We start from the raw sequence: 19,579 nt of genomic DNA on the forward strand, positions 1-19,579 counted from the left end.
TAGTTTTTTCAAGGAGACATTTTATTTCATTTCTGCTCATAATCTAGACCACCATTCCTTTTCAAACACCGGCGTTAAACATAGGCGTTCAGGTAATTACGTTTTTGAATCACTGGCGTTCAGACACTAACCATCCACTGTAGTGATGACACATGTTTATGCCGGCTTCAGTTGAGATAGGATAGCTGCTTTGGTGTGATGGCGTCAGTTGCAGACACGGCTGGTGAAGGTTTGCGAAATTTTTTTGAACACTGAGCGTACGAGAAACGGCACTGCGCAGGCGCGGGCCTTGCTGTTTAGTGTATCTTTTAATTTGTCTCGGCGATACTATCATTGTCTTTCTTTCCACATGTCAGCTGGTGCTGCGCGTTGTATCGACCATGAGGCCGCACCCGAGCCGAGCTCCGTCGCCTCGTAGCGTGGTGAAGCGAACGGCCAGCCGCTGTTGCAGCCCTCAAGAAGTTCAGAAGCCGTAGGCTAATGTAACTGTTTACTTCATAGCGAGAGCTGAGCCGAAGCCAAAGAACAAAGCCCCGATGGGCGAGGTAACAGTTCAGGACTTGAGGAGAGTGACAGCATGGTTTCACTGCTCAAACAGGAATGGGTTATAGCGCTTGAGAGGCTCGTATTTATACCCAAAAGCGCAACGGTCAAAACAGCGTTCCCTCTAGAATGTGCACACGCCACGAACGTCACACACACACAACGCTCTTTACAGAGCTCTGCAGGCCTGCTGCGAACGTCACACACGCTCACAACGCTCTTTCCAGGGTTCGTGTAAATCTTCTTCGGGCCTTATTTATGGATCGGTGACCCTCGCAGCATACCGCATCCTGAGCCCAAACCCCCCCAAACGGCATATCACAATAGTCTGGGCGCCGGCACACTCCTCCCTCGCGGGCAACGAATTCGCCCACGCGACGGCTTGCGCACTCGCCCACCAGGCCCTGAAAGGAGAACATGACCCCACCCCTGTTGTGACTTACCGTAACATTACCCAGCATTACCGGCTAACGTAGAGTCAATCCACCACCTCACCCACAGTTCAGTACAAAACAAGGTTCGACATTTTGCTTACTTCAAACAAACACGTACCCTCACCCAGTCCGGCTGCATATGCAATTCCCCGATCAGCATCTACCTCAATGCACGTACTGTGGAAAATCAGGCTCCCGATATCACGTGGTCTGGGAATGTAGCCAAAACCCAGACTTGCCATCCCCGTTCCATAGCCCCAACTTCGAGCAGTGGGCGACAGCGCTGTACAGCATACACCTCGCCGACCAGGTCATTCTGACGGAGAGGGCGGAACGTGCGAAGAATACGCTTGGACTTCTGAACTAAGAAGCCATCCCCACGCATATAACAGCTCAATAAAGTTTTCCTCTCTCTCTCTCTCTCTATCTCAAGAGTTCGTGAGCAGTTGGTAGCATCGGCGCACTTTGCGTCCAAGAGAGAGGAGAGAGGAGGACTCCGCTGCGATCGCGGGGCCTCCGCGTCTTCGAAGCTCGTCTCGACGTGAAAGTATGAGTCACCGACACGGTGGGGCCTGTCTGAAAGGCGCACGTTGTGGCCTCGCCGCACAGCCAAGGAGTGTTGAAAGAAAGCCCGATGGCGGCCCCAATCACAACAGCTTCTCCGCCGACGGTCCGAGATCACGATGGATAAGGTTCTTCAACCGTTGCCCGGAGGTACGATTTTGGAGTGAAGTGCTCGCCAGATGCTCGACTCCAGGCCTGGGCTGTAAGACACCGTGCTGGAGCTCAACCGGGCCAATCACTGGACGAATGGTGGCTTGCCAAGAACGTATCTGGCTTGCTCAGGCAAGCAACAGAACCACACAGGAAGACAACCGCATCGCCGGCAAGTGCGAAGAAAAATCCACATTGAAACTCTACCAGGCTTTTAGTGGCGAAAAACATACGCGAAAAACTAACTACACTAGTTATATTTTACCTCAGCAATACTTTAGACAAGCACACAAACTGGAAAGGTGAAATTTCGCGTGACTGGAAATGTCCTACACAAAAAGAAATGTAATTGTAAGGGGCGAAATCTGCTTCAGAAAAAATAATGAAATTGACAAAATCAGTCGTCTATAGGCCACTTCTTGCCTTGAGTACTACGACTTAAGCCATCAGCATTGCTATTCAGTTACCCCTCTTTGTACCCAACTTCAAACGTATACTGCTGCAAAGCCAGACTCCAGCGTAGGAGGCGAGCGTTCCTTGAGGACATCGTGTGCAGCCACGTGAGAGGGCAGTGGTTAGTGTCTACTATAAACTTCGAGCCGGCTAGGTAACAGGCCCGTTTTTGCACCGCACAAACGAGACACGCACACTCCTTTTCGAAGGCGCTGTACGCTTCTTCACGAATCGTCAGCTTACGACTTCCGTACAATACCTTGTGCTCCTCATCCTCGTCAGCTTTCTGACACAAAACTACGCCCATCCCACGGTCACTAGCATAACACTGGACTACGAAGGGTTTTGAGTAGTCTGGCAAGTTCAGTACAGGGTGGATAGTTAGAGCATTTTTCAGGTCGGCAAACACCTGCTCTTTTGTTTCGTCCCAGGCGACTGTTTGCCTCTTTTCAGACTGTTTTCCGACAGGCGACTGTTTTCCGAAGCGCATCGGTTAGAGGGCTAGCCAGCTCAGAGTGCCTCGTAATGTACCTCTTGGTTCGGGGCTGCGGGAAGTCTCGGATTGCCGCTACCCTAACTTCAGAATGTCGGCGATGACCCCTACCTATAACGTGACCAAGGTAAGTGACGTCCGCGCATGCCATTTGGCATTTAGGTGCCTTGATCGTTAAGCCAGCTTCACGCAAGCGTGAAAGCACGGAGCGCCGGTGTTCTATATGCTCCGGCCACGAGGCGGAATAGATAGCCACCTCGTCAAAATAGGCCAACGCAAAGTCGTCGAACCCCCGTAACACTTTGTACATGTGACTTCAAAAATATTATGCGCGTTTTCAGCCCACAACTCAAAACCTTTGGTGGGAAGGTCCCCATTGTTAAAATAAACGCCGCGTATCGGCTAGCTTTCTTCGTCATCGAAATCTGCCAGTATCCCCGCACTATGACAAAAGTGGAAATGAAGCAAGCACTGCTTACTTTCTCAATAATTTCCTTTATGTTCGGTATCGGGTAGGTTTGGTTTCTGGTGATAAGGTTTACTTCGTATAGTGTATATATGGTCGCGGATCCTTGCCAGGAACTTCAACCAGTATCAGGGGCGAAGTATAGTCGCTTTCGCAAGCCTCTATCACATCCAGAGCCAACATTTTCTGGATTTCAGTTTCCAAAATTTTGCGTTGCCGTGGGGACACTCGACACGCCTTTCAACGCACGGGCTTGGAAGACGTAAGCTTGATGTCATGCGTTGAGGGACGTTAAGCCGGGTTTACCCGAAAACCGGTCCTAGAACTCTTCCAACAGGGCCTGCAACTTACGGTTTTGGTCAGACTTCAGCTCCGCCATGGTTACTAGGTCGTTAATGAGTCTACTCGCGCCGTCATTGGTAAGCGGCCCCAATTCCGGAATCTCGGGGGGAATCTCTTCGGGTATGTTAACTAGCATCTGCACCACCGCTTCCCGCTGCCTGTAGGGCTTTAGTAAGTTGATGTGGTATACTTGCTGGAGCTTGCTCTTTCCAGGAACGCTCCCAACGTTGTTTGCATCCGATTATTTTTGAAGGATTTATGCCGGGCCTTTCCACTGAACTTCTAGTTTGTGGCGTTGAGACGGCCGCAAAATCATTACATGGTCTCCAACCTCAAACTGAAGTGCCCTGGCTCCTTTGTCGTAGTTAGGCTTTGACTTTTTCTGGGCTGTGCTCATTGCGGTGGCCGCTAGCTGCTGTGCCCTGTGCAAGCGGTCCATCAGCGAGAGTACGTATTCTACAACGATCAGGTCTTCGCCCCTACCTTCCCACGATTCCCGTGGTTTGCGTTGGGGGGAACGTAATGAGCGTGCGTAAACAAGCTCCGCTGGCGTGAACCCGGTCGTCTTGTGAGGAGCCGTTCTCAAAGCAAGTATCGCGGCCGGCAAACACAGGTCCCAGTCAGCCTTTCGTTCGTAGCACATGGCTCTTAGAACGCGTTTCATTACTGACTGCAGCTTCTCGACAGAGTTCGGCTGAGGGTGGTACACGAACTATGAAATAGCTTTACTCCGCACTTCTCGAGAAACGTCGTCGTTAGTGCGCTCGTAAAAACTGTACCCTGGTTTGACTGTACTTCCGCCGGGAAGCCAACCCTCGCGAACACTGACAGTAGGGCATTCAAAATTTCCTCTGACACAACTCCTTTAAGGGTACGGCCTCGGGGAAGTTAGCAGGACACAGCACTGTCAAAATGTGACGGTAGCAAGAGGTCGTCGCAGGCAGTGGGCAAACCGTGTCGATCACGAGACGGCGGAAGGGCTCCGTGATAACCGGCACAAGTTTCATGGGCGCTTTGGTTTTGTCTCTCCACTTGCACACTCTCTGGCGCACATCACACGAGTGCACAAATTTTTCGAAGTCGCGAAAGTATCCTGGCAAGGAGTGCCCAGGCGGTCTTTTGTTTTTCGTATGCCTAGGTACACTGACCACGAGTTGCCCTGTGCGAGACGCAATAAATCCTGACGACAGACCTGCGGGACAACTAATTGGTCATACTCTACCCCTCTCCGATCTCGATATTTGCGATAAAGTATCTCCTCCCTCGTCTGGAACCCTACATTCTTTTTCGGAACCCCTTCAACTACATTGTCCAGTAACTTTTCCAGCGTGCGATCTTTTCTTTGCTCCGCGCTCAGGGCCATACTACCGACGTTCAGCAGCTGCTCTAATCTTTCCCAAGTCGGTGCTACAAAAAGTTCTTCCAGAGAATCATCTGTTTCGGCGGGCTGCTGCTTCTGCTCGACACCTGAGATCTGAACCTGCAAGGAGGCAGACTGACTGCGTTCGAGACCAACGTCGGCGCTAGTCCCAGCAAGCCTCGCCTCCTCCTGTCCACGCGAATCATTCCTGCTTTCAACCGCCGCCTTCGCTCCGAGTTCGCGAGCCTTCGAGTGTGTCAGCGCCAACACTATTCCCTCCCCGAAAACAAGTCCCCTTTCCCGATGTAGGTGATCGGACATGTTCGAGAAACGATACAGATACTGCGCCGGAAGGCTGGGAGAGACAGCGGCCTCTATTTCGAGCTTTCCGAAGGGACCATTGGTGGTTATCCTGGCGATCCGGAGACACGGGCTTTCCGTTTCTACGGCCGCATTTTTCCACGCATTATCACTAGTGAATTGGTGCGGTTCGACAAATGACGGGTGGATCACTTCCATCATTGCTGCGGAATCGCAAAGAACTCGGCATAGGTTTGCCGTTAACTGCAAGCTCGCGTACGTAGGGCTACAAAAGTTGTGTACTATACTTGTCCTGGTCTACTATGTGAAAGACAAGCTTGCCCTTTTTGCAACTTGCGGCAAAATGCCCTCTCTCGCCACAATTGTACCACGCGGGCTGCTTGCGCGCTTCGAAAGCCTTTTTTCCGTCCTGTGCATCTGCGTTTGCGCTTTTTTAGTCATCCGAGCCCGTTTCATTATTCGCAAATTCCGCCACTTTCGCTCAGCTCTTTTCGTAGGGAGCTCTGCCTTTCGGCCCTGACTCAGCAGTTCTCGGCTTGAACTCCTTTTGGCCGTTTTCCGGCCCCTGCGCACCTCGACGTGGGACGAACGTTTCGGCTAGCTTTGCTGCCTGATCCACAGTATTTAGCTCTGGCCTATCATGCACCCAGAGTCTATGTTTTCTGGTAGACGGCGGTAAAACTGCTCAAGACCCAAGCACTCGACTTCCTTGACGTGCTCTCCGAAAGCCTTTGCCTCTGTGAGCCACTCTTCCAATCTTCCTGTTTCTGCCTCTCGAGCTCCCGTTCTCGTTGCCGTTTCTGCCTCTCGAGCTCTGGTTATCCTTCCTATTTCTGCCTCTCGCGTTACTCATGCTGGCGCTCAGCCTCTGCCTCGGCATTCTGATGCTTAGCGGTCTCCCTGCTGTTGATCAGCTCAATGCATTCCGACCGCTCGTCATCGTCAGCGCCAACAGCGAGTATAGCCTGTATCAGCTTTCGCTTTCTCAGCGCGTCCGTAACATCCAAACGCAGCTCTTTTGCCAGCTCCAACAACGGCGGTTTTTTCCACGCCTTCAAATTCGTCCCAGGTCTTGAGTACTGCCTTCCCACTGCTTCAAAAATAGTTCGCGCATATACCCCACACGACAAAAATACACGCCCTACCAGCTATCCTCAGAAGCCTGGTAATTCTCAGTGAAGATAAGTCCCGCCCTCACCATTGACCGCCGGGAATTCTGCTAAATCCGAAACCGCATCGACGTCCTTGGTGTTGGATCTCGGACCGCTGGCTCCTGGTGTTACTAAGTTGCCATCCCACCGCTGCGAACTAGTTGTTCCGACCACGAGGGCGCACTCGAGCCGAGCTCCGTCGCCTCCGAAATACGCGTGGTAGCGTGGACAAGCGAACTGCCAGCCGCTGTTGCAGCCGTCAAGAAGTCCAGAAGCCGTAGGCTAACGTACCTGTTTACTTCACAGCGAGAGGTGAGCCGAAGCCAAAGAACAATGCCTCGACGGGCGAGGTAACAGTACAGGACTCGAGCAGAGTAACAGCATGGATGAACTGCTAAAAGAGAATTGGGTTATAGCGCTTGAGAGGATTGTATGTATACCCCAAAAACCGCAACGGTCAAAACAGTATTCCCTCTAGAATGTGCACACGCCACGAACGTCCCAGACACACACACAATGTACTTTACATAGTTTTTGAGCAGTCGGTAGCTTCGGCGCACGCAGAGTCCGAGAGAGGGGAGAGAGGAGGACTCCCCTGCGATCACGGGGCCTCTGCGTCCTCGAAGCGCGTCTCGACGGGAAAGTATGAGTCACCGACACGGTGGGGCCTGTCTGAAAGGCGCACGTAGTGGCCTCGCCACACAGCCGAGGAGTTTTGTAAGAAAGCCCAACGGCAGGCCCTCTCGTAGCAGGCTGTTACAGGTTCACTTGAGCCCTCACCTAGTCCTGCCTCATTCGCAGCTTCCGGCTAGCAGCTGTAATGCATTCCCGGGGACTCTTAATGAGCACGGCTGATATAGGACGGCTAGCAGGTACGGGGAAATTGAAAAAAGAGCTTTCTCACGCTATCGCATAAAACTAAAAGAGGGAAAACGCGCAGTGTACGTGGGTGCACGTGTTCCGCTTCCTTATGTCATGCGCGCACCCTGAAAGGCCGGCTCTTGTGCGGCCAGTGATTAGGAGAACATGCCGTCTTCGCCTTCGCCCTCTCGATGCAGTTTAGCTGCTTCCACTATCTCGCATTTGGGCTGATCAGAGTCACAAAACTTATGCGTGCATTATTCAAATAGAGTCGAAAACTTGCAATCGTGACCAGTCATTGCCACTACTGCAGGTGTTCGGCTATGTCTGAACAATGCATGGCGGTGTTCCCTGACCTTGATCAGCCCACACGGGAGATCGTAGAAGCAGATAAAATACATCGCGAGGGCGAAGGCGACGTCAGCATGGTCTCCTTATTGTTGACCGCGGAAGGGCCGTCATTTCTCGGCGGGCTCATGACATAGGCAATGCGAAATGGACCCGCCCATTTACACACCACATCTACTCTTTTTTAGTTTTTTTGTTATCACTATTGGTTACATGTGTTGACTAGAAAATAAAATTTCATCGTCAAGTAGCGCATGTGTCTCTCATTTGACTCGTTTGTCTAATTATTTTAGGGCGTGAAATTTCTTATCTTGGAAAACTCAACAGGTCGCACCCACAGGTTGTCGTTAGAGCTTCGATATAAGCGTAGCGTATTTTCTTACGCTGGTTGATGTTGCGCGAAGACAACGTGGGCATGGAATTCCCGAGTTAGATGGGCAAAGTTAGATGGGCAAAACGGCTCATTCCAGTGACCGGCTCAGACCGGATCAGTTCACTGAAGTGAACCGGTTGATTTCAACGGTACAGCGGTCCATTTAGGTCTGTAACCTGCGTTAAGCATGCATAATATTAATTATTGCCTAATTGTTTTTGAGACATTTTTTGTGACAACATTCGGTGTATTTGTACTGAAAAGAATTGGCCTCACCATAATTACTAAAGTATTTATGTGTCAGTGGTATTTCAGGATCACTCTCGGTCGTTATATAAAGAAACAAATACACTTTTTTGTCAACTTTATTACCTCGCAAATATGATCTCTACAAGTGAGCAGTGACGCAAGAAAAAATGATTCTGGAAAATATGATGCAAGAAACTAATTTTAATATTCTGACTTGTGAACAAAACTGTTCAATTTATTCGAAGCGAGACGGGTCCGCTTTTTGGCAGCGTTAATAGATGACGCGAAAGTTGTGCACAAGACCCAGCTGGGTCGGCCGCAACCTTTTCTTTCCTTCATGTTCGGCCTATACGCCTCTAATAACTCTACCAGAACGTGCCGACACGACTCGTCCAGAGCCATGCTCAGCACGATTTCCTTATCGAGCGAGCAATCGCTCAGCGGCGGTTCTTAGGAGAGCCGCTCTGCAAAAGAACCGCCGGGAGCCGAGAATCGCCGCTGAACTGAGCAGCTCAGAAGATCCATCTCGTTCCTGACTCGGACAACAGCTTAACGCACAAATGTAACTTTGGTGAATCACGTAGTCACACGAGTTTATTTTCCTGTTACTTTGAAAATACAGAGGCACTTCGTTCACGGCTGCCATTGCGTCTTTACGATCTGTCATTCACCGCCGCCGCCGCGGTCTCTCAACCGCTGTTCCCAAAAAGCCCATCAGGAGATCCGCTTCGCGAAGAGTGGCTCTCAAAAAGACCGGGGGCCCTTTTCTCGACTGTACAAACTGCCGGCAATTCGCCCATGTGTTTTTGCGTAAGCACGGCATAAGCAATGCACCTTTACTATGACGATATGCAGTGTAATTTGACGAGTCATTCATAAAGATCGCTGCCAAGGTAGGAAATATTATACAAGAAAGATATAAAAACACTTTGAATGTACTATAAAAATGAAGACGGTAGCTGAGGCTTACAAGAAAAACACAATTCTGGAGGTCAAATTTGGCGTAAACACCAAAAGGCGTTCGAGTAACGTTCATCCAAAAGCGAGGGAAAGGCGGATGTCGAATTAAAGAATATCACACACATTTTTACCGTATCTATTTATTTCTTTTATTCGGTTTTAGTAACATAGCTGGGATCTCTGCTTCAATGCAAGCTTTGTTGCGTTATCACCTTCCCCGCCGCCACCACCGCCATGCCATCGCCTGCTGCTACATTACAAGTTTATGGCGTTATCACAGTAAAAGACGGCCACGACAATCACTTCTATGACACATAAGAGCAGCGAAGCGCTACGCTTGAAAACCGCGGAGCGCACCGATGTCGCCGATTCACTCATTCGTCAAGCTCGACTTCAATCAGCGCTGTAATGAATGAAATAGTCACGTTTATTTGTTATTTTCCTGTTGAGTTCGATCATGTGACCCAAACGTTTACTAGTAGGAGCATGGACAAACGCCAGGCATTGGGTGCTCATTGTCGTAGAGAGGCTTGTACTGCCCTCTTATGTTGTGGTTACGCCTAACAAGTAATTTTTATTTTATTGCCAAACATAAAAGCAAAACACTGCACGTTATTTTTATGCTCCATGATCGCTGACTTGGAAGCAGTGGAAAGCATAATTTGTTTGGGTAGGAAACGTGCCTTACACAGAGCTCATGCGAAACTGTGCCTGCTGCAAATTAGCGGACATTTCGCCGTGCAGAAAAGCCGGGCATTTTTTGCCCTATTTCGCTTGTATTTTGCGTCAAAAACAGCCGCCATTTTCAAGCTGTTACGTACCATTACGTCACTTTTACGCAGGCATGAAGTTGCCAATTGATGATGTAATCGTTCCGCCAACTGCTTAAATTATGTCATGGTTTTTCAGCCATTCGCAGAGAAGGCGTGTATTACAAGCATTATTGTTGTTGAACAGACAGGACAGGCCTACGTTGTCAAGTCTAGTGCTTTTTGTCTGTTTTTTTATTGCCGGCCTAGAATTATGCACTTTAAGTAAAGGTAAATAAGGCAAACTTTAGAACTGGTGCCCCTAAACGTCATAAAACCTCAAAATGACGACAGCACACACACAAACGCTTTGTTACCCGAAAGAACGTGAACAAAATTGAAATCGAATCAGAAAAGACTTCCGACAAATTGTTGGCAACCATGGTGAATTTCCGGCAATTTGTGCAGTCGAGAATAGGGCCCCGGGTGCGAAGAACCGAAAAACTGCTCAATATTACCAGCTCTTCTTACTCGGACTGTCTTCTCACTCGACAGAATGCGCTGGACGAATTTGGTAAATTATCCCTACCGAGCAACTGCCCCGGCCAGGCAGTAGCTTTCTGCAGTAGTAACTGCAGGGCAGTAACTTTCTTGCGATAATAGATGGCGCGAAACTAATAAAGATTAGATGACGCGAAAAAGAGCCCGGTCTTTTGAGTCGTTCTTCGGCTCAGTAACTGAACGGAAGAGCCGGAAGATCAGATGAACGTGTTAAAACTGGATTCGGTTCTCCTGGCTCGAATTGTCTGTTCCAACGACAGGGGGCGCGTTGAACGAATTTGGGAAATTAGCAAATTAGCCACAGCTGGCCCGGCAGTACAGTTACTTTCTCGCACCCATAGTAGATGGCGCAGAGAGACGGCTCATTTGACCCGCATCTTCGGCTCTTCGGCTCAGTAACTATTGCGAACTAGAATACTTCTTGTTCACTGTACAGTAATTGTATAGTGCCTAATATATACTGGCACTATAGTAACTGAACGTAAGACCCTGAAGAGCCGCAGAACACGTCAAAACTGCACCCGGTTCTCCTCACTCGAATTGTCCGCTCCAACGACTGGGGGCGCGCTTGAGGAATTTGGAAAATTAGCCCCAGCTGCCCCGGCAGTATAGTTGCTTTTTGGCGCCAATAATAGAAGATGGCGCAGAGGGACGGCTCATTTGACCCGTTTCTTCGGCTCAGTAACTCAGCAGAACAGCCGGAAGAGCCGAAGAACGGGTCAAAACTGCATCTGGTTCTCCTGACTCGAATTGTCTGCTCCTACAACAGGGGGCGCTGTTGGAATGTGGAAAAATAGCCCTAGGTGGCCGGCAGTGGAGTTGCTTTTTCGCGACGGCAATAACTGGCGCACGGAGCTTTGACCCGGCTCCGCAGCTCCGTTGGCTCTTCCTCCATGGTCAGCTGTGCTGTTGCTCGCCCCATTCGCGTCCCGTTCGACACGGATCACTGAGGGACCCGCCGCGGTGGCTCAGTGGCTAAGGCGTTGCGCTGCTGAGCACGAGGTCGCGGGTTCGATTCCCGGCCGCGGCGGCCGCTTTTCTGATGGAGGCGAAAAGCAAAAACGCCCGTGTGTACGAGATTTCGGCGCACGATAAAGATCCCCATGTGGTCAAAATTAATCCGGAGCCCTCCACTACGGCGCGCCTCATCGCCTGCGTTGCGTCGGCGCGTTAAACCCCACAATCAATCAATCAATAACTGAGGGGGCGAGAAGGGGCTCCCTCTCCCCAAAAAAACCGCCGCTCACTTTTACTGAGCTACCGCTCACTCGCTCTTCAAAAAGGGTGGCTCAAAAGATCCGGACCACTCATGAGCGACGCATCTCTATACCAAACTATATACCCTTGCCGCCTGCAATTTTCATTACGCTTCGATAAACACGCAGATATTTCCATCAACACATAGCACTTGGAAAAACACCCTTATGCTTGCACGAATAAAGGATAAGTAGTAAAATTCAGGGCTAAGTTTTGGCCAATGTTTCAAAATAAACCACCATTTCATGGGTAAAATGCAAGTGTCTGAACAAGTATCTTACCTCTGAAAAAAACATTGTGGTTCCGTCAGCAGCCTGGAAGTAAAAAAAGTTCTTGTGAGATGCAACCTTTTCACTGTGAATAAATATATAAGCGGTGTTAACTTGATAAATTGCGACTATTTTTTTTTACTTCTAAGTGTGCGATTCTACTTTTGTGCATAAATAAGGAATGTTTTTATACGGCCCTGCAGCTATTCTATGCACTATAAAAACAAGAAAATGATATCTGGTGGCGCTCACTCGACAGATCAGAAGAAAGATGGCTGCCTGACTAAAGACCACTATTTTTAGAAGGAAAGGTACTGCTGTTTAGATATTATTCCGCCCCAATATACTATTTAAAACAAACAAGTTGTAAAACGTTCGAACGTTCGAAACCGCACCACTAAAGTTTCCGCCCGACGTGAATGGCCGACGGTAAGAAAAACTCGTTCGGGTGCTTAACAACGCTGTCTCCCTGGGCAAATTTTCACGTTGTTAACGAGAAAGCGTCGGCGAACGCAGCTCAGGGGACGCCAACCAAGTATTTCTATAGGACAGGCTGCTAAACCCAGGCAAGGATTACTGACACGTGTAAAAACGTAAAACTCATCACTTCAGCGCAAAATCTCCGCCGAAAAAATATCGCAGCCCATTCGCTGGGTTTATGACCTTGTAGGCTTTCTTATTCGATTGCGCTCGCTTAAAACAAACGAGCATAAAAGAAGACCAAACTGGAACCATCAAGAGCTTCACCCGCAAAATACAAACATTTTTGTACATCTGTTGTTTTATTGTTTCTGTTTTTTTTCCTCGTTTAGGTCCTTTTTACTGCACGCGGGCAAATAGCTGCTGGGATGAGGCTTTTCTTCTGTGGCGTATTTTACGGGTCGTCTCATCTTTTCTTATTTGTTTGCAGTTCGGTTTTTTTCTCCGGTTCTGTTTTCGTTTCAACATTTAACGAATATATATAAGCTGCCACGTCCTTTCCTTTCCAATATTTATGCAATCTTGTTATTCATGTTGTGTTTCTCTCTTAGCGATTATGACCATTTTCGAGCTGATATGTCCGCCCATTCCCGTTATGTGATTCCAGAGCCCCGACTCTGAAGAGAACATACATTCCGATGGTGATGATGATGATGTAGGTGGATAGCTGGTGTGAAGACTGACACAACAAGTACTACAAAAACAAACGTGCTGTTGCGCTAGTATGTACTTAGTGAATGGGAGGATTACAACAAAGGATGGTGGCTCACGAGACGGGTGCTTCTAACAACTGAGCTTATTTCGAAAAGGACAAGCATATAGGCGCTTTGCGCTGAGGTTTGCCTCGCAAGCAACAGCGCCGTTTTCTATGCCCTGGTGGTTCGGGGGTCATTTGTAGTAAAGTTGCCACGCATATCACGGGCTCGGTTCGTAGCATTCATACTAGGTTAGTGTCGCCGCCCTGTCCTAGACAGCAACAGCCGGGATTACTATGTGTCAAGGACGGATGCCCACAAAAGAAGGCATCTAAGGTAACATCATGATTACAAGGCCGAGAAGAACGAACACTGTAAGTAGCCTATAGGAATCTATGTTAGCTGTTGATATTGTAGCCGACCAGTGAGATCGCAGATAATAGAAATGGCAGGGAGGAACACATGCATTCATCACGGCCGTCTTTCTTTACACCTTGTCTCAGTGTCATCCCCACTCACCATTGGCGCGACATGCTTCAAGGAGAGGGTGATAAAGGGTCGAGAAATCACCACTCTTTTATCGACGCCCAAGCGTACGGGGCTGACAACTTTAGTAGGAAACGTGCTGCACTCACAGCGGCGTCTTTTCAGTGCAGCGCACGTATATATGACATGCATACGCTGAAGAAAAAAGGAAAAGATAAATAATATACACAACGTGCATCTGCCTGAGCACGAACATGACAGAAAGTTCCTTGCGATCAAGCTTGCTTGCGTGTCTCACTGCATCGTAAATATTCTGTGTGGTGAATTTTTGTCTAGTCAGGGCGGCACGAAATACCACGAAGCTTTGATTGAAGTCGGATTCCCTTGTTTGCTGATACGAAAATGATATAAGGGGGTGACAGTTGTTGAAACCAGATATAAAAGAGAGAAGTTCTTGTTCGCAATGTGCGAATTTAGGCAAATGCCCTGTATGAAGCGTTTATAATAAAGGGCTAAGAGCGGATTTATCCAGATACGCTGTTTTGGGAAAAACATGAAAATATTATCATAGCTTAGTCTCACCACCGTGCCCATTGAAGTACCGTTTAACTGCATAAACTGTGCATTATCTAATTCAAAGTTATTCAGCTCAAAAAGCAGTTCTAACTATTTTGCCAGACAGCCACCATCAATCGGACTTGTTTCGAAGAACGTATCATAGGTTTCAACGCAGCTCGCATGCCATCGCCGTGAGATATGTTAGTGTACAATGAAGCTACGTCCAAAGTGACGAGCAGCGAACCGGCCAGATTTTAGAGTTCAATTGATATCCTTTAAAATATATTCCCCAAGAATCTGACTACAATAAATGCTGCGCAGTAGTCCTTGCCTCCCTGACTAGAAAAAAATACCCCACAAATTATGGACGATGCAGTCAGACTCGCAAGGAAGCTTGATCGCAACGGCCTTTTAGTCCTTACGACACAACCTCGCACTCAGCAAACCACTAATCTGGTACTCAGTTATTCATCCTCAGCCCCTAAAAAACATCTATTTTCAAGAAGCACCATAACATACTTATGCAAAGCCAGAGGCTCCAAAGCAATTCTGAAGATCTGCCTCGCGTAGTCAATCAGGGATAAGCGAGCCTACGCGACTCACTCACCTATTCTAAGAGCGCTCGCCCATCTTGCATTCTCTGCCAACCCTGCCAAAAACAGCGATGTCAAATTTGTCGCCACATAAACATGCCACAGCCAGCAGTAGAGCTTCCAAGTGTACACTAAACATACAAGGTAATCTTACTTCCGAACCCGAAAACGTGATTTATCTGCTCGAGTGTACCGAATGCCGGCTTCTGTATATTGTCCAGCCCAGCAAGTCTTTCAGACTTGATTTCAATAATCACAAACGCGTGTCTAGCCCTTCCCAAACTTGCCGTTGTGCCATCATATCAATGTATTTGGTCACTCATTTAACAACATAAAAGCAACAATTATTGAATCCTGTTTTCGCTCACATCAATATAGGAAAGTCGGGGAATCTTATCTCATTCACCAAATTCAAATTTACAATCGGGCTTCAATAAACACGTTGGCGCGGTGGCTTTCTCGTCGCATTGATCGCCTCTATGTAACGTTTGTGCTGATGTTTATATAGATTTATTTGTGTGTGTATTGGCCTGCGTGTACTTGGTTGGGCGCGTGTCCGGAATTAGCATTTTTTACATCTTAGCTTCAGCATCAGTTTCACAAGTGATGCCAACTTTTCCGAATTGCTTACGAGTGGGCTGAGTGTTCAGACGTCACTGTTTCAGCCTGTTTGCTTTTCGTTCTGCATTGAGTATTTTATGCTGACTCCGCTGTTCAGTAGAACGCCTGTTTTTCATTGATTGCTCTTTTCCCTTACCCTTTTTCTGTTACTCTCTATGTACCTTTATTTTTCACTGTATCCTCTTTTTTTCTACAGCTCTTTTTATTTCTGCCCGCGTCAGCGACGTGCAACTTATAAATTCGGTTAGCCCTGATATGGAATCAAAATATTCATCAACTGCTGTCATCGTGTCCGATTCAACACGTGTCCCTGTGTTTACTGTGATTGTCTCCTGATGCTTTATAAGCCAGTTTACTTGACATTTCCTTTTATTCTGACGAAGGCTTGCCCCAAAACTGAAACGTAATGACCTTTAGTTCATTACCTGTTAGTCTTCTCGTTTACAGTACATGTTTACTGGCCACATCGTGCCTTATTCATAAGCATCATTGCACTATGGGTTCTGGAAAGACAACGGGTACGAACGTCTCCGTGAACTTTCCAAAAGAAAACACCAGTACTGTCCTGCTAGTTAAATCACAAGCCAACTACCTTCATCAGTAGTTTGATCCGCGACAAAAACACCCCAGCCTTTGTGTGCCTGTCTGGTGCCGTCAATAAAGACGTTCCCTCCTTGCAGGACTTTGCCACTTGCACCGCTACAACCCTAATCCTGCATGAAATTTACCAACCAAATAAGCTCGGGAACACGACGGGTGATTTTTGACAGGTACCAAGCCTTACGCGACTTCACCGCATAAGAGCTTCCCGAGATCACACGCATCTACACCACACTTATCTCGGCATGAAACCGCAACCGCCATAAAACTCACCGCAACCTACCCTTCATCCGAAGGCCAATCGCGGGCCACAACTTGAGAACTGATTTACCGGGCACAGGATCACGTGCTTTCAAGCCGTCAGTCATTTGTCCTCCAAACTCAGCCCGTGAAACGCCTCATCAATGTAACACCTCCCCGGTTGCCCACGCACCGCCTAACCTACCACCTGGTCACGCTGGAGAACCGGCGTCAACCATGAGTCATCCCCAACGGAACGATAGTCCACCCACAGGAATGATTGCGTTCGAGCCCACAATCTGCATCAGGTCGCCCTGGAACCCATCATACGACACGTGCCAGCCACTCGGATTCATCTGCGGCCGCCCTGGCTTCACCTACGCATCCGATTGGTAACCCGGCAGAACAATCGTCTGACCGTGGTTCGAGCATTCACGGACGTGTGACTTCCACCGGTCTACCCGCTTCCAGCGCTCCCTGCGCCACTTCCCGCGCCCCTGAGACCCCTGATACAAACTCCACAAGTACGTCGACTTCAACAAACCTTGGTGGCAAAAGTGACAACCCAGGAAAGCATCAAACGGTGCTGTTTACCAAGAATTTTTGAAACATTTCCCATTTTAAGAAATAATGACGACAAAAGAATTCGTTCCCAAATGCATGCCTCTTCCATCAAAACTCACGTCAAAACATTCAAACCCTGTAAGTGCCCACAAACTCTGTTAGAACCGCTACGTCGAAACTTTCCGCCCATCACATAGCAAAATGTTATAGTATTTAAAAATGCTTCACTTAAACTCGCAAGAGTTCTTATTCATCACTATGAGCTTTCCGAATCGTTCGGCAACACTGAAAGCACTTAAGGATGTTATCCGTGCCGACCTCACTCCATGTAGGTTTATTACAGGAATACAAACATAAAAAGAGCAAAGCAATCAGTTTAGTCAAATCTGAGGAATTTCCCTGCTATGAAATTGTGCAGCCTGCTGCGTATCAACAGCGGTTAGATGTTAGAGTACGCGAAGAATGCAAGCCAATACTGCAATCAGCTTGTACTATGAATTCTTGTATTCTAAATATGTCCTCCACTACCCTACTCTCCTCCTGAATTGATTGTGTTATATCTTGGTCTAAGTATTTGCCACGCCACTGGTGATTTTGAAGAATGTTGCCTCTTAAAAGACAAGAATAACTTACGCCGCAATTTACGACACCGAGAGTATTTGGATGATCGCCCCATTTCTAATTAGATGCACGACCATTTACTCTCTCACATGCAATGGACTCCCCCGACATAGCGTGACGAGTATCTATACATGTATATATCGTCAGTCACACGGGAAATTCTTGACGCCTGCGAAAAGAAGGCTGCATATCGAAACAACTTCTCAAGTGGATGAAGAAAACGCGCTCAAGGTGATAGCGAAACATCCTGAACTTATCATTAGGCCAGCATTCTAAGAGGCCCAATAGCTGTCATGACTAAACCTGACCATGTCAACGAAGCCCTGAGACAGTTATCCGACTGTTCTTTTTATAAGCGTGCGATCGATGCCGATCCCACAGAAGAATTTATTTCTAGTATAAAAAAAACTGCAAACTTTCGCACAGGTTAAAAGGACAGTACCAGACGCAATACCTACCCTTGTTCCACTCAGTCTGGTTGAATGAGATTCTACCTACTGCGAAAAATGCACAAAGGGGATAATCCAGTTCAAGTCATCGTATGCGGAATTGGCACACTGATAGAATAACTCTCCTTGTATGTAGACTCGCTGATAAACAACATCCCGCCTAAGCTCCCTTCATTTGTCAAAGACACAAACCATTTTTAAACTATATTATGAAACTCTACATTCCGCCCGGTTAGCTCCTCGTCACTTGGGACGTAGCGTCATTCAACACAAATATACCTTACGGCGATGGTATTCGAGCTGTTGGTAAAACCTACAATGCCATCTGTGAATCAAGTCAGGTTGGTGGTGACACGCCGGCAACGTTGCTAAAACTGGTTCTCGGAATAAATATCTTTATATTCGAAAATGCACAATATATTCAGATAAACGGCACTTCAATGGGAAAGAGGGTGGGACCAAGCTATGCTGATATTTTCATGTGTTCGCTCGAAACAGCATACCTTGATAAATGCACTCTGAAGCCCTTTTAATACAAACGCTTCCTAGACAACGTTTTCCTAATTTGGCAACATAGCGAACAGGAACTTCTCCTCTGCCTTTCTGGTTAAAACAATTGTAACCTCCCTATCTCCTTTCTTATCAGTACTCGGCTGAAACAATCATCTTTCTTGGCGTCACAGGGTCAGTAAAGGATGAAAACTAACCACAAATCTTTATGGAAAACCCAATGACGCAGTGTTGTACGGAATGGCGTTCCAACGCCACCGTTCCATTACGGGTCGGTGGAAATGTAACGGTAACTCGTTAGGTTTATGAAGGAACTGCATAAACGGCGTTCCTTCTGCAAACATCACATTGCTATGATTTGGATGTTTTTGATGCCAAGGGTCGAGTACAAAAAATTATACCCTCTTCCCTTGGGAACCATGAGGAGGATGCGAAGCATCATAGGGGTTCCGTGTAGGTTCCATGGTTTTGCCGTTATGTTGTTTCATTTATCGGAGCACGAATGGGAAAGTACTGTGAACGCCGATGTAGATACAGTGAAATGTAGAGAAATGTAGAGACAGCGAAGAGACCGACACCGGCGTTACCTGATCGAACACCTTGTGGTTCTCGTCTTTCTTTATTGCGTGCTCATGCTTCCATCCCGCTGCCCGCCCTCTTCGTCCTCTTCTCTGTTTGAGCTGCAAGGCGCGTGGCGCTTCCTGCCACAGCTTTCCCACTGGAAATTCAACATCCCGCTCTAAATCTTTCAGTTCGTCGTTTCTGTAGACGTTCAGCTTCGAGTGCCTTCGTTGTATCAGTAGCTTCTTGACGTAGTTTGAATGAGTCAAGGACATAAGGCGCATTGTTAGCACTTGCTCCTGTCTCGCTTTTGTAGCGCAGTGGGAAGAGCGCCAGGTACCTCCCGTTGCGGCCAGAGAGTCGTGGGATCGAACCCGGCGCCGGTAACTATTTGTTTTTTTATAGTGTAGGGGGAGAGATGCGCATGGACGGACGACGGACGATGGAGCCGAGAGCAAGAGGTGCTTCGCATCTAAAATCCGTAAGTCGCTACTGTGTTTCGCTTCCTACAAGCTGGCCAGTTTGCCGGCACCATTCAGTACAACGTGCGTTCTCGAAAGTGAAAGGCGGAACAAAAACCAACCAGCGGGCCGCAGCTTATGCTTGCTTTCATGCCGGAGGAGCTTACGTGGCGTTCAACGGGTGAAGAGCGCAGCCACGCAATGGTTTTTACCTTTCATCGTTTCTCTGCAAAGGC

Source organism: Haemaphysalis longicornis, unplaced genomic scaffold (assembly GCF_048455015.1).
Source record: "Haemaphysalis longicornis isolate Haplotype H1 unplaced genomic scaffold, Haemaphysalis longicornis Haplotype H1 scaffold_10, whole genome shotgun sequence".
Classification (NCBI taxonomy): Eukaryota; Metazoa; Arthropoda; class Arachnida; order Ixodida; family Ixodidae; genus Haemaphysalis; species Haemaphysalis longicornis.